The sequence below is a fragment of the Manis javanica genome, chromosome 15 (assembly GCF_040802235.1).
Source record: "Manis javanica isolate MJ-LG chromosome 15, MJ_LKY, whole genome shotgun sequence".
Taxonomy (NCBI): domain Eukaryota; kingdom Metazoa; phylum Chordata; class Mammalia; order Pholidota; family Manidae; genus Manis; species Manis javanica.
The window spans coordinates 52,073,032-52,095,416 of NC_133170.1; the positions used below are offsets into that span (position 1 = coordinate 52,073,032).

General features: G+C 38.9%; 1 protein-coding gene across 2 annotated transcripts in view; it reads left to right on the plus strand.

The window, feature by feature from the left end:
• RBMS3 (RNA binding motif single stranded interacting protein 3) overlaps window positions 1-22,385 on the plus strand; it is a 1,487,986-nt gene that overhangs the window by 679,575 nt on the left and 786,026 nt on the right. The window lies entirely within an intron of this gene.

A 22,385-nucleotide genomic window follows, 5' to 3' on the forward strand; every position in this document is an offset into this window, starting at 1 on the left:
GCTGCCCACCCTATCTGACTTCCTTCTCCTAACTGTTAATAAAAATTATTAACACTTTTTAGATTTGCAGAAATAGTCTTAGGATAATGAGAAGGCCAGTAATCCTGAGAAGTCACTTAAGACAGACTATTGACTTAAGTCATTTTTTTTTTCTTAAGGGTAACACAGATGAATGTCTTTTTTTTTTTTTCAGGATTTCCAGATTTGAAGAACCAATTGTCTTTCTAGATAACAGAGTTCCATGATAAACAACCCACTTTGTCAGAAACGCCTCCCTAACGTGTAAGCTCAATGCCTTCAGCTGTAGCTCGTGATCATTGTCTCTGCCTCACTTCTCATGCCTGAAAGTCCAGTAGGAAGTCGCCCTTTGGCTTTCTTCTCTCCTCACTAAATTATCCTGTTTTCTTTCATCCTTTTCCATCTATCTTAGTTTCTAGCTTTCTGGACTTTCCTATTTCTTTTCATTTTTTCTAAACTCTAATTGTAAGCCACGGTTTGTATTTTTGTAGGATCAAGGTAATATTGACCTGTGTAGGTAGATGGATTTTCTAATGATTCTTGGATATAATTTTACTGTTATATTCCAGAGTCACATTATAAAATCATAGGCTACTATGAATCCTTTATTCCTTCTTTGCACGCTTGCTTGTGGATTTAGATATAGCATCTCCTTTTTTTGATCTATTTCATATGTTGGTAGACAAATGGAAAACCTTTGTTTTTTTAATAGTACAGAATTTGAAGTTGCAATGTTGATGCATAGTGCTTTTCTCAGGCCAATTATATCTGAGGTTGATAAAAACATTTCTTTAAAGGACCAGATGGTAAGTACTTTAGGCTTTGTGGGCTATAAGTTCTCTGTTACAGCTCTGCTCTGCTGTTAAAACACGAAAGTAGCCACAGATAATAAATGAACAAATGGGCATGCCCATGTTCTGATAAAACTTTTATTTATGAACACTGTGAAATTTGAATGTATCTGATTTTCATATTACAGAATATTACTGCTCATTTGATTTTTTCCCCAACAATTTACAAAAAGTGAACCACCCTTCCTCCTGTTCCACACATTTTAAGCTTGTGCGCAGTACAAAAACAGGCAGTGGGCTGGATTTGGTCCTTGAGCTGTAGTTTGTTTGACCCCTCAATTATATGAAAAAGAGGGTTTTAATGAAGTATTGAAAACATTTATGAAGCTGCAACATATTTCTTTGTCCTAGAGTGGTAGATTAAGTCCCTCTCACCAGTACTACTGCAGTCTTTCAGGAATTCAATTCATTTCCACTGTTGCCTAACATCTTTTCTGGCATGAGTTTAATGCCACTACATTATACTACTCCTAGTAGAATGCCTGGCGGTGTTCAAACAATGTTGAGTGAATGAACAAATGAATGAATGAATGAGTGAATGACAAGATAGGGAAGAAGGGAGAAAGAAAGAGACTGCTTAGAATGGAGGGAGTGTTACTACTGATAAGAAGGAAAATCAATACAAGGAAGCTCTTTGAAAGAAGGAATCCTTTACCCCCATCTCAGTACTTTGTGCTTTTAACAAAGAAAAAGGAAAATTGTTGAATTGAATGTAAGTCTATTGCTCCTCTCCTTTGCCTTTCACATTGCCTCAGATTTCTGGGTAAATTTTAATTTTTGTGGCCTTATTAGAATAGAAACATTTATGCTCTATTTTTAAAAAGTCTATCCAGTATACTGAAGTTATGTTCCTATATGTGGCTGATTCACTCAGTCTAGAAGAATCTCATGTTAAATAAAATGAGGTTATTGGTTCAGATTTACCATGGACCAGCTGCTTTGACAGCAAAGACCTAATGTCAAAATGTGAACAGCAGCCCAGCAAGTGCTTGCTTTTGCTAAGTAGATCTAGGGAAGAGAATGTGAGTGAATTGAAATAAACCCTTCTCCTATAACTGAGAAAAATACCTTGTAGCACATATCCTTTGTGCATGGATAAATGGTATTGTCATATGAATGAAGAGCAACACATTTAGAAAAATATTCATGACAGTTTAATATAGGATACAAAAATCCTTCCTGGTCAATAAAAATCTCTTCTTTTGGATTGATGCTTTTAAACACTGCAAATCTGTATCGTTATTGTACCTGTTTTTATACTTTTCTACGTGTGTAGCTATTTACATAAACTTCAGTGGTCTTTTTGACTTTGGAGAACAATGCTGTTTTCAAAGTCATGGTAGCGGGTATCTTTGTGCTTTCTGTGGCTTCATTGTTTTAAGTATACATTATGCAAAATGTAGAATATGTTTCTTTAAATAGGAAAGAAAACAGAAAATCCACTGGTTCAGAGATGCCTAGGGTGTTTTGATTCTATAGAATGTGACTAGTTGGCTCTGGAAGGGTTTAGGTTCTTAAAAGAGTTAGAGAACAATCCAATCCGTATCCATTAGAACAACCTAATGAACTGCATTTACACTGGCTTGACTTGATCTAGTTAGAGAGACAAGTTAGCTAATAGATCCATCAGATAAACTAAGGCCACTCTTTAATTCCACATGGAGAGGGATTTCACTGGCAACAGTCCAGGTTTACCATTCCAGCTCTTTTCAAATATGCTCTTTGGAACTCTGAGCCCCTAAAAAATGGAACCAAATAAAAGATTCTGTAGTGAAAGTAGTTTAGGAAACTCTACAGGATATGGTGCCACCAGAGATTCATAGGGCCTATTAACCTAGGAAGGGCTCTGAGCAGTCCTGCAGGTCAGAGATAGCAGATATGGGGAATATGTTTACTAGTTCTTAGCTGTCTTCTATACTTTATGAGACTAAAATTAAGTAGCACTTTGTTAACTTAATATGTACTTCAACCCTAGCTTTACAGACATGGAAAATTCCCCAAAAAGATAAGATCAAAAGTTAACAAAGTTTTTACCTTTATAAAATGCTCTTTCTCTGCTTGGATGTGAAGAACTATCTACATATATATATATATATATATTTTTTTAAATTTTAAGTGATTATGATCTTGTATATTCTAAACTTGAAGTTTGTGGGGGTTTTTTTTCCTGAGGCTTTTGAGGAATTGGCAGTGGAATGAGAAGTAAAATACTATCCCTCCCAATTCTTTGAGAAGTGCCAAAACGTCTCCGTTTAACTGGGTCAGCACTGAGTTAGGATCATTGATCCACAGTCTTAGTTATTACACAACACCCAACAGGGCCTCTGGTTATATGAAGGGGTCCTGCAGAAATAGTAAAAAGAAAATTAAGTTTTTTGTTCACTTCCATTGATAGAATGAATATATGCCATTCGGCCCTAAGCATGTTTTGAAATGGTAGGTTATGGGGACTCCCAAGAGGTGATGGATCCTGGGGTAGCACTGGGTTCCTCGCCATGGCCCTGTTGACATTTTAGGACAGACAGTTCTTTGCTGGGGAGGCTGTGCTGGCCAGAGTAGCATGTTTAGCAGCATCACTGGCTTTTATCTACTAAATACCTGTTATGACAACCACAAATGTCCCCTGTGAGGCAAAGCTGTCCCAGGCTGAGAACCAGTGGGCTGGCAGCTCTGCTGTGGGTCCCCTTTGTTAGGCTGTTACCTGCTGCTTTTTAATTCTTACAGGCTGTATGAGTTGAGCTTTGAGGACTCTCATAGCGTCGGATTCATTCCTCTGGAAATGAAATCCAAAATGTGACTTTTTTAGTTATGAGCTTCCTGCTCATAGTACTACATTCTTTTAAAGTACATTCATATTTGGTGGAGAACTATTTCATTATTATAATCTAAATTGTATAGACGCCTCAATTTCTGCTGTTCTTGGGGCAGAGCTAGAAATAAGAACCATTTAGGTACCATAATTTCGAATGTAGTTCAAGTATAGGATAGTATCTTTTAGATTTTAGATGTATAAAATGCAAAGGGATAAAATATGAAAAAGATTTTTGAGAGGTGTCTGAATAATTTATTTAAACGTGTGATATTTGTGAGTGAATATTTGGGTGAGGAAAAAACAAATACAATCCACTTCATAAAGCTAATTCTTTGTCCGATTAAAGAAAATGAGTCTCTAAGCACACTCAGAGCAGTGACAAAGAAGATATTTTCAACACTGAACTTTTCACCCCAGATTCTTGAGTCCACATCTTTATTTCTACTGAAAGGGATTCAGATGGCTTAAAAAAGAGTTTAAAAATGTAGAATAGCAGAAGCAAGCTATACAATTAATGCTGTGAATCTAGGAACCTGGGGAGATCATGTTTGTACCTGGATTGCTTGCAAGGCACTCCTTTAAAGTAACTTAAAAGTTTATCACGTTCAAATGACAATCATAAATGTCCATATAATATTTAAACTAGCTTGGTTCATATTTTTGTATTTCACTCTTTTCCTCTCCTGGTTATTTCCACCCTTCAATTTAATCACTTATTCAGATCAGAACACTAAGAGAATGAAACTGTTCAAAAATACATTCCCCAGGAAAGCATTGATTTTTTTTTTCATACAAATGTGTGCATGTGCACACACAACAAGGTGAAGAAAAAGAGAAAAAAGAAGGGAGAGAAAAAAGCTAGAGTTGCTAAAAATAATTACAACTGGAAATGTGCCTGATAGTACAATCTTTTGTGCCTATTTTATTTAAAACAAAATAAAAAAGGAAAAGAGAATGCTGAACTCTCTTTAGTTTAGAGGTTGTAAAACACTGGCGTCCATTGTATTTGATGGGACCAGACTTTGGAATGACGTTCAGTGAGGAGCTCGTGGTTTCTCTGCAGGGTTGGGTGACAGCAGCCTGGAGACCATTTCTTTCTCTTGCAGAGGAAGCCAAGCAGAACCAAGCCTAGCTGCTCTGCAGGTATGAGCTTCAGATGTGCAGGCACGTGGCACCCATCCTTTGGAATTTGATTCCTCTCCTAAATCACCAGGACTGGCCCTGAGGATGATACAGGGAAAAGTCACAAGTCTTGAGAAGCAGACCCATATTTTGCCACTCATTCTCTCTGGGACCTTGGGTGTTTCCTTTTATTCACTTGACATTGTGCAAGATGTTATGGGAAATACAAGGGTGCGCAACACAAAGCACTTGCCCATTAGGAGCTTTTAATCCATTAAGCTCTGGGATAAAGTCGACAGAGAGCCATCTTTTCTTGAAAGCAGTGTTCAGGAGGCACCAGTGAGTATTTACCTCTCATCGCACTTAGAGCTTTGGGTCTTGCTAATGTTCAAGTTGAGAACACAGAATGACTAAAAGCATTGTTTTAAGGCATATTTTTAATTCATGTATTTTGTGTACTTACTTCCTATTTAGGGGACAGAATTATTAAAGATAGTATTACAATTTATAAACCTCTTATTAGGCCTTAATATATTATTTTGAAATGATCTGAAAAGTATATGTTCAATATATTGAAATGATCTGTTGAATATATATTCAGTATACTGGAATATCTCTGTCCTCCTCTACCAAATTACTATCAAGGGCAGGATATGAGTCATTCATTTTTAGAACCATGGTGTCTTAGCATATAGTAGGAACTCAGTCAGTGGAATGCATGATATCTATTTGTGATTAAATAAAAGTGGGGTGAAGGTAAATAGGATTACCATTTATAAAGGCACATTGCCACTGCCCAGGAGATGACTGAGGTGGCTCTTACCAGAATATCTAAGAAATTAGAGTTCCAGAGGTACAAAGGATCGAAAATCATTTTGTTCCCTTGAACACTTCCTTCTTGCTTGGAGACCGTGTGGTTGACTTGCCTATTCACTGTTTCATTCTGCCTTGCAGGAAAAGATCCAAATATACATCCAACTTCAATGTTCCTGTTTATGTAATTCCACCTGATCATGTCTCCAAAGGGTCCTGAGTTGGAAGGGTCCAGTAAGAGCTTTATGCCTGGTCACCACACTGGCCTGAGTCTCCTGCTCCCCTGGCCTTGTCTGATTTTTTTTTTCTCTCAGAAATTGTACTCTGTCCTGGTTTCCAGCTCTGCTTGTTAACAACATGTCAGGTAAATAATAAATTAGGCAACACATGTATTTGCTATGTGCAATGGAAGACTTACTCTGAGTAAATAATAAGGCATTCAGAGGACAGCAAGAGCTTCTAAAGGACTGTTTCCACGAAGCTTTCCAGCCCATCTGGTATATAACAAACAGAGTTAATCCAAGCAATTTCTTCTGTCTCTATGAAATGTTCTTCCCCATCCTAGTTAGGTGGGAGGAATCATGAGAGTAAAATGCAGTTTCTATCAGTAAGTTCAGAAAATGCCAATGAATAGCAGGAGATTCAGGAGACAGGATCAGAAACACCATTACTCAGTCATGGTTGTATCTTAATGCTCAGAAAGTTTCTTTCATTTGTGCCTGTTCTGATGAAGCAAACTGCAAGAAATTTGACTTTTCAGAATTCTCTTAAATTTTGAGTCATCAGTTTTGTCTTCTTAATACTGTACATGTGTGTAGTTTGTATGTGTATGTGTTTAATAATTTAAGTACAATGAAGTCACAAGTGGCTTAGTTCAAGTAAAAATTTGAACTCTGTAACATTGATATCTTTCTAAAGCAGGGGTCAGCAGATTTTTCTCTAAAGGGTCAAATGGTATATATTTTTGGCTGTGTGGGCCATACCAGCTCTCTCACAACTACTTAATAATATACTCAGTAATGGGAAAGCAAATGACATGGGTATGTTCTGATAAACCTTGTTTACAAAAACAGGTGGTAGACTGACTATGGCCCACACATCTGTAGCTTAGTAATTCCTAGTCCAACTAATGGCAAAGTGAACTAATAATGTGGGAAAGAAGCCACCTACCTGCACAGCAGCCATTCATCTTTGAGTAACACATTTATAAACACAAGTTCATCTTAAATAAATATTTAAATTTTTTGAGTACTAGATCTTTTTACCCCTAGGCTACATATGAATCAGTTGTCATTACCAAATAAGAAAATAATATCTTTGTCACTACGAACACTTCCCTTCCCCCTTCACATTATTCCCCTAAGCCTATCCCTCCCTTTAACTTAACTGCTTGGTGATAAACCTCACTGGTGAAAAGGGCCAGAGATTTACTGCCAGAATGACTTAGCATCCTCAAGCCCCTGCCTGCCACTCTTGAAAAAGCTCCCAAGCTCAGCTGGCTGCCTGGACTGGCACTCTGTTATTGTGGGTTAGAGTGGGTATCACATTTCTAATGGATTAGCTGACTACTGGGAATGCAGAAGGGTTTTAAAAGTCTCTTAACTTCTAAATGCAGCACATAAATGGAGTTCTATGAATATTTAATTTGAGCATAAGACCTGAAGTTCTTTGCAATTAGTCTAACTGCTGTTGTCAGGAGGGAGAGAGAGTATTTCCTTTGAGAGCTTTAGGATTCACAGTGTACTCTTTGTTTTCTTTATTTTGGAACTTTCCATGAGCTGGGTCATGACCATGCTTCTGAAATGTTCAGAATCTACCCCTTTCTGGGTGCATCTGGCACATCTTCTCTTAGTCATTAAGAAAACAATGGAGTTTTCAGGTACACTATCTTTTACATCTTCTGTTAACAATCTTCCTGATGGATCTCAGCAGAACCCGGGGACTCACGTTTGCCTAATGGACTGGCAGCTTCTGCTGCAAAATTCACCTGCTTATCTTTCCAATGAAATAAGCAGCTTATCAAGAGAAAAATCTGACTTGAAAATCCAGAGGATCTCCTTTAATTTTTGACACAGAAATACTAGAAAAATGCCCAGAGTTTGAATCCTACTTCTTCCTCAAACAGTGTGATCTTCAGCAAGACTTACTCTAAGAGTTTCTTCATTAATAACACAGGTGATTTTTATATGGTGATTTTGGTCTCAGATCTCTTAAGCATGATGTTTCTCTGGGCTCAACACTTTGCTTGGTACTGATTTGCCTATGAATTACTACAACTCCCTGACCTCTAGGAAACACATAAAAGAGCTAGGAATAGTAAAATGTATCATATCATCAAGAATGCCTTATATCATTTTCAGGAGAGAAAGATCTTTGCAAATGTGGGAAGAGTTAATGGAAAAGGGGAATTATAAACAGGACAGAAATGTAGAAATCAGGCTGCTAAAAGGAAGAAAGGGGACATTTCCAGGAAAGTCATTCAGGGGAAAAAAAAAAGCTGGAAAAGAATATATGGAAACCAGGAGAGAAGACGGCATGTGCTGAGAACAGTGGGTGTTCTGACATCCTCAATTTGAACTCTTCAATGACAATGGTGTTGCTATGTCAAGGACAAGTTCTTTTTCCCTTTTTTTCTTCTTTCCTCCTTTTTTATCTTCTTTATTTTAAAATGAACATGGTAGAAATGTCCAATAAGTCTATTCAACAAATATTTTTTTGAGCTCCTAATATATGCATAAACTCAGGCCCTAATCTTGCTTTGACTATTGTGACAGCTTCTTAACTGGTTTCCCATCTCCAGTTTGTGATCCCTCACCCACCTGTGCCAGGGTACCTTGCACCTTGCATGTCACTGCATTTGCATCCCAGCATCTGAGGACACAGGGGCACTTTTCACTAGCATGACCAGCCCTGCATCTTGGCTTTAGCTATTCACAGCTTCAGGCCCTTGTCATTGTCACCTCTTCTTTGTGCACCAGTAAAGCCTGATTTCTCTCAGTTCCCTGAATGCTGTAGACGGCTCCCCACACTGCCCAACCTAGTCCTGGATCACCTCTTTCCTTATGTCCTCCTTTCCCCAGCAGGGTTAATTAGTCCCAATCTGGGCCACTTCCTCTACCTTGCTTGTTTAGTAGTATTCTATTCATCACACACTGATGTCATTTAATTGCATCAAATAGATGGTGATCCCCTAATGGAAAAGTTTGCAAGTTCCAATTTTGAATTCTAAGTACCCAGGGAAGACTTTGGCACGTGGCCAGAGTACAATGCATGGTGAATAAATATCCAGTCCTCTGCACTGATGTGCAAAGTTTGAGAAACAGCTTTCATTCTGTCCTCTATAACCTGAGGTTTCCTGCCTTTTCATGAAGCTAGACTACACTGATTACACTGGTTGGTTTTGTTTCCCATTTGAATCTCATTTTGAACACATTTTTTTTTCTCTTGTCTATCTGCTAATGTCTGTCTAGCTCCATTATTAATCTTGTGAATGAATGTTTGAATGTATTCAACATATGATGTCTTAACAATCTGTGTCATCACCATCTGGTATCTTGAGGTGGTAGATTCTGGAAAATAGTGTGGGTTGCCATTCGTGGGAAAGTTTTTACGGATTAAAGTGATGCTGTTCTTCTCTTTCATAATGTACTTGCCACAACAACAGGACAACATGAGACCGTCCATGGTGACATCTGTAGAGAAATAAATCCTTTTGTGTGTGGAAGCATCTGTTTCCCATAGATGTCCAAATGGTTAGGACATGCATTCCCAGTTTCATTGTTTATTTAGCACAAATAAATCTATTTTCTACAAGATGGTTGAAGATGTATGAATTTGCCATCTACTTCAGTACCTCCCATGCACTTTAAATAGGAATAGACACTAAAAACGCTTTGCCTCCATGGCTTATTCCAAGTTTATGACCATTTTATGCACTTTAATGGGACTTGGAAATCAAACACGTATCTTCTATTTTTGGAGCATGAACTATTACAGATGTGTGTATGTATGCGTTGTTAGTCTAGCCTCTTATTAATTACATTTAAATCCTTTATAGAACTGCTTTTCTTTCTTGGCCTATTGGATCTGTCAGTTTCTCAGAGTGGCAAGTTAACACTGCCTACTCTAGATGAACATTTGTACATCTGTTTCTTGCAGCCTTTTTTTTTTTTTTGGCTTTTAAAAATTTATTTCAGTTATATTCTATGCTTCAGGTTTTCAAGCCTCTGTGTGTTGGGTGGATTATCCCCTGATCTATAGGAAATATATTTTCCAATTCTTTTTCTTTTAGTCTTGAATTCCTTATCAGCATTGGTTCCCTGGGTGTATGTTCTTCTGCATTTGAGTTTTAAGAGTAATCCTAGTTTCTGGCCTTTCAAAACTATTTACTGATTTATGGGAGTTCATTTTTTTTCCAATTTTTTGTTGTGGTACTGGTGGTAAAATACAAATAAAGTTTACTATCTTAACCATCGTGAAGTATACAGTTCAGTATTCAGTATATCCATGTTGTAATTAGCTTATTTCTCTTAGCATAACGTCTTCAAAGTCCATACATCTTGTAGCATATGTCAGAATTTCCTTCTATTTTAAGACTGAATAATATTCTATTGTATGTATAAGCCAAATTTTGCTTATTCACTAATCCATCAATAGAGACCTGAGCTGTTTCCACATTTTAGCTGTTATGCTGGTACTGCTATGAACATGGGTATGCAAATATTTCTTCAGGATTCCACTTTCAACTATTTTGAGTGTGTACCCCAAAATGACATTGCTGAATCATATAGTAATTCTATTTTTCATTTTTTGAGGAACCAACATACTGTTTGCCTACATCATAGCAGGTGTATCATTTTACATTCCTCCCAGTGCTCAAGGGATCCAATTTCTCCACATCCTTGCCAACACTTGTTATTTTGTTTTTTTCTTTCCTTTTTGTTTTTTATTCTTTTTTGCTTTTTGTTTGTTTTTGTATTTTGTGGCTTTTGTTCATATATATATATATAATCATCTTAATGGATGTGAAATAGCATCTTCTTATAGTTTTAATTTGCATTTCAGTTGGGGGCTCATTTTCCTCCTTGGCATTTCCTATGAGTCCTTCAGTGATGCTGCCTTTACGTCCCAGCACCTGCGATAGCAATGCAGGTGAATCCCACTTCTGAGAAGGGTATGGTCAGCTGATTTCTAAGGACAGCGGGAGAGGTGGGGGAATGCTGACAGATGTAGTGACGCACACACACACAGAATGGAAAAAATCCCCAAGAGCCAATCTCCTGGGAAGGAACCCTCCCACTCTTTCTGAGTGTCACCAGACATGGGGTTCTTCCTTGCTTCTTTTGAAGCTAGCATCTACCCTCTTCAAATATAAAGTTTCCTTCACCCATTCAGTAAATATCCAGTAAGAGCCATTATGTTGTAAACACTGTTTAAGGAGGCACGGATACCAAAGTGAACCAAACTGATAAAGTCCATGGCTTCCTGGAGCTTACATTCTAGTGAGGGGACACAGGTAATAAAGAAAAAAAGTTAATATATAATATGCCAGGTGGAGATAAGAAATTTGGAGAAAATAAAAAGATTGTATTGTTCTCTCTTTTGTGTAACAAATTACCTACCACTAACCAAGCAGCATGAAATTAGACACACTTATGATCCCCCACTTTCCTTTGGACAGAAGTCTAGCATGGCATACCTGGCTTTTCTGCATAGGATCCTACATGCCTAAAATCAGAGTGTCTGCCAGGGCTGCTATTATACCTAAAGTGTGGGATCCTCTTCTAAGCTCATTCAGATTGTTGGCTAAATTCAGTTCCTTGCATTTATAGGACAATGATCCCAGTTTTTTTGCTGTATGTATACCAAGGGGCTGTCCTCAGCCCTTAAAACCACACTATTTCCTGCTATGTGGTCCTTTTTACAACATGCCACTTAATTCTTCAAGATCAGCAGGAGAATCTCTGCTGCTGTGAAACTCTCATTTCTTCTACCTGGGACCCAAATTAAAGGACTCATGTGATGATGTCAGGTCCATCCAGATAATCTTCCTTTGGACAAATCTATGGCACGGAAATAAAATTCCATCATTTTCAGAATCCTTGGGATTGTGTAAGGCATGTACATTAGGTGGGGATCATGAAGACCAACTCAGATTTCTGCCTGCCACATAGGAAAAGAGGATACACAGTGCAAGGGTGGGATAAGCTTAGTGCCCTTCTATATAGGATGGTCAGGGCAGCCCCTCTGGCAAGTGACATTTAAACACAGCTTTGAGGTTTTGGGGGAAGGGATTTGTCCGGGATGAAAGAAGAGTAAGTGCCAAGCCTCTGAGGCAAGAGCCTGCTGAGTATGTGTGAGAGGCAGCAGGGAGGCCAGGATGACCAGAGCAGAGTGATTAAGGGACAGAGTGGAAGAAGTGATCAGTGGGGTGGGGAGACAGGCTTCAGGTCAGGTCGGGCCTTGAAAGCCATCATAAGAAATGTGGCTATTACTCCAGATACTTGCATCTTTGTGTAAAATCACGACTTAAAACTATGATTTTGAAGAAAAGCAAATGCTTATAAAGTTAAGTTGAGATGCATATGTGAACGCCAATCCTGGGTACTGGTTGGTGGCTTGGAATGGGTGAGGATCGTAGCTGTTGGTGGAAGTAGGGATGGGATGGGGTTGGGGAATGAGGAGGTTTACAAGCTCAGTGTTGTAAAGCAATTATCAAAAATTATACATTTCCTTGTGGTGAGGTTTCTAGAGGGAATAAAAATGTCAGGGCATACACACACACACGTATACTTAAAATATTCACATTGCCTAGTGATGTTTTCAGTTAGGCTAAATATATGCCACATTTTAATTTAAAGACTGTTTCAAATTCAGCTTACACAAACAAACTTGCAAGCCTTGTCTAATCTTAACCATGATTTTCTGAAGATATAGTTATTTTTTAATTTAGGGATTTGATCCTACAAAGTTGAGACTTCCGATGTGGCAGGAAATACGAGATTAGCTTCTTCAATTGGGCCACATATGTTTCCTTTTATGATTGTAAAACCCAATCTGCTGTATCTACTTAGGCATCCAAAGAAGAAAAAAAAAGAAAAAAATTCAAAATCGATTTAGCAAAATCAAGTCTTCTGCCTGAAAGGGTTAGTGACATGCAACCTGCAAACTGTTTTGCAATATTGGCAGTTTTCAGGCTTCAGAGATACAGATAACCCTCACCCATCTTTTCTACTCACACAGCAACTTTCAAAGTAATGTGTTGAATTTCCAGGCATTTCTCAGACACTAACCTGTATGACTCATTGCTTTTCCAAGATCTGGCAATTCCTCTTTTTCTCAGTGCATCTTTTCTGCTAAATCCACTCCTTGCCAATGGAGACACCATCTGCTATGTGTGCAGTTACTAGAGTGTCATTGAAATGCCTGTCAGTTTTATACCAACATCCAAACAACAGCTAGTCTATTTTTTAAGCAGTTTACTACCCTAAAGCCCTTTATTTGAGTGCCAGGCTTCCCTCGTGTTAATACCTGCAATTTCAAGGCAGGTGTTGAGAAGCAGCCTGTCATTGACTTGCCTTCCATTGGCCATTAGTATGCTTACAGAGAGCAAATGACCTTCGGCCAGATGCTTTCCTCATTATATGCCAATAGAAATGATGGAAATTCGGTAAGACAATGGATGGGTGAGGAATCAAAGAGTTAGAAAAACAATGTCTCTCAACCAATTAGCACAGAACATCGCCAGAAGAAGCCACACAATAGGTTTCTCCAGCAGTCAATATACAATCACCCACAGCAACTTACTGCCCCATAGGATAAATCCTCAAATGGAAATATCGCTCTTGAGTGCCCTATCCCATCCATTTTTCTTGTCTCTCTCTAGCTCACATTTGTTCCAAACATTTTTTTTTTTGATCCTTCTGATTAGTTCTCCTAATTCTGCTTCTGAGGTTTATCCATTGAGTGGAGGGCAAGGTAGCAAGGGGAATGAAGAGCAAGTATTCTGGAGATGGAGGTATTTACTTTATAAACTGAGTTTCACCATTTACCAGCTCTAGCTCAAGAGTCCTCAGTAATGACATCATGCATAGCTACTATGAAGATGAATTAAATAGTGTACACCAAGTGCTGGGCAATGAAAGTGTGTTCTGCATCTCGGTCATTCTCTCTGTGCGTATGTTTGCACATGTGTGTATATATGTAATATACATGTATGTTTGTATGTTTACACACACATATAATGTGAACTGTGCTTCTTTTCAAGTTTACTTGATTCTTTTTCTTATAGTCTTTTCTTCCAAGAAGCTTCAGTACCCTCTTATTCCTTGGAAGCTATATACACTTTTGAACAAACTCTCATCAGATTTTATCTAAAGGAAGAGAAGAAGTGGAGGAAACTATCATTTTGCACAGCTCTAGGTGAATCACTTTATAATCACGAAAACACATGTCTGTGTAGACATGTATGGTATGCATTTATGCATGTGTATGAATTTACATGTAACTACCTAAACACTTTTAACCACATTTCCCATATTCGCAAGTGTTACCTCTAGAGTCCACTGAATTAGTGGTGGCACCCAAGAAAAAGAAATCAAGAAACTTAGAAAGTTCTTACTCTTTGTTGAGTATTGTAGGATGAAGATATGTTTGGGGAACACTTGTAAACATGAAATTATACTTTAGTGATATTCTCTTACAGGTGTAGTTAGCTAGTATTAACTAACCAACTTTCTCCTTAGTCCTTCCGTTAGTCTGCTCAGGCTGCCATAACAACAGCACAGACTGGGTGGCTTAAACAACAGGAGTTTATGTTTTACAGTCCCGGAAGCTGGAAGTCCAAGATCAAGGTGTGGGCTGATTTGGATCCGTGGTAAGGGCTCTCATTCTGACTTGCTCATGGCTACCTTATTTCTATGACCTCACATCGTGGAGAGAGGAAATAAACTCTCTGGTGTCTCTTTCAATAAAGGTACTAATCCCATTATGAGCCTATCTCAAGCCCTCATCTAAACCTAATTACCTCTCAAAGGCCCCATATCCAAATCCTGCCCCAGTGGGGATTCGGGCTTCAAAAGTTTAAATTTGAGGGGGGGGGGGAAGTAAGTAATTCAATCCATAGTAATGTCATAATTAAAAATGGACTTTTCCCTATAGACGGCCCCAGGTATTTGTTCTTTGTGTTCTGATTCTTTTTATTTTTTATTTGTTTACTTTGACTTAGTTCCTCAGAAACATCATCTTTTAAAATCATTTAAATGATTTTACTTTCGTTTCAGTGCATGGCTGAAAACATTATTCTCTAATCTACAATTTTCTAATTTTATATTTAGACCTGTTCATCTTTATTTCTGTAGGATATTTCCAATTGGATATTCTGTAGGTAAATGGAAGAAAATACTGATAGATGTATTAATTTCTCCACCTCAGCACTTTTTTTCCATCTCTATCAATCTCATCAAAACCAGTGTTTTACCGACCTACCATCTTGGTGATTTCTTCCTCCTTCTGAATTTCAAAATCAATTTCAGCAATTGAAAAACTGTAAAATCAATTTTCTGTAATCATATAAAGAAATACGTGAATTGATTCGAGGCCATTCCTTTCAGTGTCTATTTTCATAGCATTATGCTAGCTGGTGGGGAAACTACCAAGATAAATAGAAAAGTTGGCAGTCTAGAACAGTGTTTGGCAAACTATGGCAAGCCAAATTCAGCCCACTGTTTATTTTTACAAATAAAGTTTTATTAGCACTCAGTCAAGCCCATTCTCTTACAGATTGATTATAGCCACTTTCACCTTACAACACCAGAGCTTAATGATTGCAACCAAGACTATACGGCCTGCAAAAACTAAAATATTTATTATCTGGCTCTTTACTGAGAAAAGTTTGCCAATCCCTGATCTAAAAGGTGGTGGAATGTATGTGTATGCGTGAAAGTATAAGATACAAATGTGTGCAGAAATCCATATTTAACACTTGAACTTATATATACCTGTCAAATACACAAAAAATTGTTAAGTTCCAAAGTGATGTGATAATAAAGATGAAGGAGCAATTAATATCTGCTGAAGGCTATACATTGGTCAGAAACTTGACCAACTAGCTCATATTTCAGGAGCTCGAAATGAGCATAATTCTGATAACAAGAGGTGAGTAGAGGCAGTTCTTTCAATAAACAGGTACTGAGTGCCCACTGATGTATTCCAATAGATGGAAGTTTACCCAGGGTGAGAATCGGTCACTTCCTCATGCCTCCACAGGCTTAGCACCGTGCCTAGAACATAGTTAACATTATTTGCTATTCAGTGAGCTCCTGAAATAGTGTGTAACAAATGCATGGTACCATTCTACAGCATAAACTGTAACCATGTTGAGGAGTTGTAACTTCAGGCAGGATTTCTTGGAGCAGAATGTATTGGAGGATGATTAAAACTGGAGTTCCAAGGTGGGTAGGCCATTTACCAAGGATAATAATGACCACTGTCATTAAGATTCATTTGTTATGCTGGCCTTAATCCTCTGACACCCAGACCCGTTCTCAGTCTGTGGTGATTTTCATGGAGTGCATTGTTTGCTTTAGAATGAAAACTCCCCATCATCTGCGACCTTTGAAGTGGGAATTCAACAGGTGGTACTAATATTAGAATGAGCTTATGCCGTGGGCAAACCACTCCTAATTCTTTGCCATACTTCTTAGCAGGGAAACAAAAATATTATAGAATTTTCCACTAAAACATCACTCCTTATGTCTTTGGTAGATTGGGAATTTATTTTTTTAGATCTTGGGCCTAATTGAATTAGCTCATCACCTTCAGCTTCCACCAGTAACTCCATGATAGCCTTCAGCTTCCTGCCGTCTCAACTCAGGTCATTTGCAGGTTTTAGCTACTGATAACTCCTAAGTCTCCAGCCCAGAGCTTTCTGCTGAACACCAAATCTGCAGTTCTCCACATACTAGACACAGACATCTCAGCATCACTATGTTCAAACTTGAATTTATTATCTTTTAGGATTAGCTGGGACACCAGTATAATCATCTTTGCTCCCTCAATTAATGGATGGCCGTGTCATCTATCACCTGGGAATCATCTGTGATTCTTCATATCCTTCATCCCCACTGTCCCTCTCCCCTGCAAGTCCTAATGATAGCCTCTCCTAAATGGATCTCCAAGATTTATTTTTCTCTGGTGCCACCACTAATTCAGTGGACTCTAGAGGTAACACTTGTGAATATGGGAAATGTGGTTGAAAGTGTTTAGGTAGTTAATGTAAATTCATACACATGCATAAATGAGGCTCTTAGGAAAAAAAGAACACTGCTCTCTCCCTTAACTCTTGACATACTGAACTTCCCACACCAACCCTATTCTCTGTTGCCCAGAACCTTCACATAATCAGAGCCATTCTTTCAGTATTTCCATCCTTTCTATCTTTCACATACTATTTTAAATATCGCCCATCGATATATATATCCTCCCTTGCAGCTTCTTCTCCTGCCGCCAGGTCATGGTGGGCACCCCAGCTGTATAGTCTCATTTTACTATGTACTTCTCCTTTAAAACAATTATATCACTATTTATGTGTTTATTCAGATGGCTGTCTCCCTTACTAGTTAAGTTATTAATCTCTATTAATTTTGTTCTTGTGGTTGTAGTCCCAATGTCTATATAGTACTTGGCCTATTGAAGGAAGGCCCTCATGAAATACGTGTTTAATGAATGACTGGACGTTTGATTCATGCAGCACATCGACTGTGTGCTAGACATGGTTCCAGCTGCAGAGATAAGATGATTAACTCCTGCCCCAGCATCGTTCATAGTCTAGCATTGAAATTCCTCTTAAAACAGGGAGACTCGCTTACCTTTTGACGTGAAGCTATTAAAAGACTTGTAAGAATCGTTTTCCATTCATCTTATTGTCATTTTTATAGACTAATTTCATTTGGGGGATTCAGCCCATTCCAGCCTCAGTCACTCGGGGGCTGCAGGACTGTCGTCCAGGGATGTTCTCTGTGACTTTAACTTCCAACACACTCAGGCAGGAAGGGGAGTGAGCTTGGGCTCATTGACTGTGCGCTGAGCCAGAAATTAGCTGTGAAGTGACTTTTAGTGTGGAAAAGAAAAATAAGTATTAGAATCAATTACTCAGATACAAAGAAATTAGCCTTTGCTGGGTTGATTTTTTTTCTTTTTTTTTTTTTCCACTTGGGATGAAAGGAAAGAAAGGAGAGAGAAAAGGAGAAAGGGAAAGAGGGAGGAAGAGAAAACATGAGGGAAAAGGGAAGGAAAAGGGGACAGAGGAAAGGAAGCAAGGCTCTCATAAATTCTAGTCCCCCAAGTTATGTGTTTGTAGTGTGTCAAAAATAAATAAATAAATATTTACATTTTAACTCACTAATAATTATTAGTAACATCTAATGAGTTTGAGACATTCTATGTTTTGTTGATCTATTTAATTCCAATGACAGTCTTAGGAGGAAGGTTCTGTTATCAGTCCAGGTTTATAGGAAAGGAAACTGAGTAGGAAACACACAGTTCCCCTGTGTGTCTGTCCTTTGCTACTCACATGAAACGCTTCACTTCTGACTCTTCCGGTGACCAAATGTGTGAGGATTTTCCCCCATCAGGTACTTCTGTGGCACCAGCTGGGGGTCTTACAGTTTAACTTAATCCTGACACTGCTACCTGGAGATGGCGTCAGACCCCATAGGTTAAGGCCTCAATTCCACAACACTACCGCTTTCTGCACCTCCCCTCCCCCCCACCCCCCACATATCAGATGCCAAATGCCAGTCCAGCTTGTCACTGGTGCTTCTGACTGATTGGCTACAGCTCAGAGGTTCCCACAATCCTCTTCTAGGTTCCATTAATTTGCTGAAGCAGCTCCCAGAACTCAGTAAACATTGTACTAGTTTATTATAAAGGCATCTGATAAAGGATACAGATAACAGCCAGATGGAGGAGATGGGGAGGGCAGGCATGCCGGACGGGGCGTGGAGGTTGCATACTCCATCTCCTGGCTCCTTCGTGGGTTCACCCACTTGGAAGCTCTCCTGGCTGAACTGCTTATTTTGGGGATTTTTATGAAGACTTCATCACATAAGCATGATCTGTCATTAACCCAGTTTCAAGCCTGTCTTGCCTCTCTAGAGATTGGAGTATGGAGCTGAAATTCTAAGTTTATAATCATGGCTTGGTATTTCTGGTGACCAGCCCCCATCCAGGAACCTACCAAAAACTGCCTGCTTAGAACAAAAGACACTGTTATCACCCAGGAAATTCCAAGGGATTTAGATGCTCTGTGTCAGGAACTGGGGTCAAAAGCCAAATATTAGAACAAAAGATGCCTCTAGTGCTCTTATCACTTAGGAAATTACAAGGGTTTTTGGAGCTCTGTGCCAGCAATGGTTTGGGGAGGGGGTGGCAGAGACGACTGTATATATTTTTCTAAGGCACAGCCTGATCCGTCAGGTCCTTAGGGATTCTGATCTACAGGTTTAAAAACAGGTACAGTTTCTTGCTTAGGAATCATTCCTATTTCAGGACTTTCTGTTGCAGCCTTCCTCCTGGGATCACTCCATCACACAGAGGGGAGAATAAATTTGAGGTGATATGGGAATGAAAGAAAAAAATGGTAATATAGGACTTATACTAAAGGTCTCTGCTCCTGGCAAGAACTGCATACTCATGCCAACATGCTAAGGGTATGGGACTTCACCCCACAGAGCAGAGCCCGGCTTTAACTTACCTGATTCCTTCCCAGATAAGTATGTGAAAGCAACTGAGAGAATGTGAGATTTCCTTTCCATTCACCTTCATGCCGGAATCTGTCTTTCCAGTCTCCCAAGTACCGAGTCATTGTAATAATTGGTCCTTAATCATGGACAGAGCTGCTTACTCTTTCCTAAAGGAGGTTTAGTCATCACTAAGTGGCAGTTCCCCATGTCTAAGAGGGAGGTCCGTCAGCAGTCCAGTCATACAGGAGTGAGTGGCGAGTCACCTGGTGTAACCTTGCTGGTCCAGGGGTAGCTTTCAGTGGGAGCTGAAAAGTACCACAGCAGCTGGCGAAAGCCCGAGAACATGTCTACAGAGAACACAGACTGTTCCATCACATTCCACCCTTTGAAGTTTTGAAGCCGGACAATAACAATAGAATTAAGTGCCAGAAAGCACCATGTTTAATGATTATTTTATAAAAAGAGACTCTTATAAGCAGAGTTCACTCAGATATTTTCTATTTATGAATCATGAAAGAAGTGATGTTGGAAAAATAAAGACAGTCTCCATGTCAGGGGAGAAACAATAGCAGTAATAACAAAAGAGCCTCATTTTCTTCCAAGAAGCAGATATGCAGAGACCGAGCAAGAGCCTCATCTCTGAGGAATGTTACAAAGATAATACGTCAGAGAAAACTTTTTTTTCCGTTGCTCTTCGGGTATGGGTGTGAGAACTTAAAAGTTTCTACCCATTTCCTCGTACAGCCCCCTTCCCTTTGAGCGTCAGGATTTAGATCCGTTTAAAAGGATTTATTTGAAAGAAGCTTCTTATACGATGGGGAGTGTGTCCCTCTCTTTCTCTCAGGCCTTTGTAAATGAACAAAGCCCCCACTTGTCCCACACAGCGCGCAAAGAGAAGTTTGGTGTGGTTTTTACTGTCCATTCAGGCTCTGTTTTCTGCTGGTTGTAAGTGAAATCTTTAGAAACCGCCCAGCGGGAATCCTTTGCTTGGGGCACGGGGTGGGGAGGGAACTTTGAAAAACCTATTGAACCTCCGAGAGCTGTTGGGTATAAGCTGTTCTTTTTAGACTTCCTCATGGGCAGTACGGGAAATAAACACACACAGGAAGTCACTTAGCCTCTCTGTGAACTTCGTGTTGACATTTGCTTACGAAAAAGTTCATTGGGAATACTTAAGAAATGTATGTATGTGTGTGCCTGTATCTGTGCGTGTTTGTGTGCACATATATATGTATAGTATATATGTACGTAAACATTTTCCAATTCTCTCCTATCAGGCTGCCTGTAATGTGAGGCTAAAATTATATTAACAATGGGGAAAAAAATAATAACAAACATAATATAGATGTGGATACTTTGTACAATACTGTGTTTTGGAGAGTAGAAGCTAGATTATGTCACATTTCTAAACAAATTTTTAACAATCTGCTTGCTGGTTGCCCTTTCTCACATGTACTTTGTACTTTGTAGTGTTTTACACTAACTGCTTGACCCAGAATGTCATTATTTATGTGTAATGCTTGGCAATTCATCTTTACTTATATTATTCTTGCTTTAGAACTGAAACAACTTTAAAATCCTCAGTGATGGATCACTGAACCCCTACTGCCAACTGGAAATGTTGATTTAGCAACTCAAAGGGGAAGAACACTAAATACATTTTACAGGTGAAAATGTAGGTATGTGGGCAAAGAAAAAGAACACAAATGTCCAAAAAAGCAACCATTTGGTTGTTAAGAAGAGAAATCCACTTAAATTGTTGACGGCAAAGGGGGAGTCACTGGAGGTCAGTCACGGGACTCCTAGGAAACGTGTGACAAGCCTTAGGGAACCCAGAAAGCCTTGCTTTCTCTGTCCATCTGGATCACATGGCTTCTCAAGTTCGCTCCATTCTGTGCATCTGCTCCTTTCACTTTGTGTAGTCAGTTGTCATTTAACTGCAATATCTACTCCAGATCACCTGTGCAGGAAAGAAGGAATTAATCTCTGGATGCAGTAATATCTTATGGAACTCAGCATCCAGAACTGAAATGTTCCTTTAATCTCTTTTCCTTTAAGCAAGCATGTCTCTTGTCTCTTGTCTCTGCTACTCTCTCTGCTTTTTCTCTTTGCTTCCCCCTCCCTCTCATTCTTGCTCCTGCCACCCCTTCTCAGATGGGCTTTGTTTGTTTCTGCATTCGTACAGTCAAACTCCAGTTCGCCCTTTACAGCACCTCTTAGTTCAAAAGCCCCATGGAGATTTACGCATCATTGAATAGCAGTTACGTATTTCCTGGAGAAGGTCATTTGATTAGCCTAAACTGGATCAGCTGACTACCAAGTCTGGACTAACCAGGTCTATGTAGGCATAAGCTGTGTTCAGCAGGAGCTTTGGGAACACTGACTGGGCTGCTTCACTGGTGAAACATGCCCACTACAATCATTATTATAGTTAGTACATGCTAGTCCATATATTTTAATAGTATTTATTATAAAGGATATAAATTCTCCTGAAGACTGACTTTAGCAGTAGTTTTAGGTTACCATTGGAATATATTTAAAGTAATTTCAATGTAAGTTTATTGACTGTGTTTCTAGAATTATCTTGCAGTTTCTTCCCACTGAGGAGGCTATTCAGTGATGGAGATTTAATAACTTTTAAAGGAGACAAATGTGGGCAGTTTGAATTAGCTATTGTATCATCACTTATTATTGAACTTTCATTAACTTAAGTGCTTTATCACATGGTAATGATACTACCCACCAGAACAGGTGGTGTTATTCCATAATGGTAACTGGTGCCCATGCCTGCATCCCACAACAGTTTTGGATCATTGACTTTCTCAATATATTTGTATTAACTTTTACTTATAATAGTTACTGTCTTAATCTGTCTTTCAGAGTAGAGTAGGTGGTTCATTCGGCAGCCTTATTCTTTGGAGATGACAGGTCGCTAATCACGTAATCCACACTAGTTCTGCATCCCTTGAATCTTTAATCCTTAGCTCTGTATCCTTCCCAGCTGCGTGTCCTTAGGCAAATTGCCTA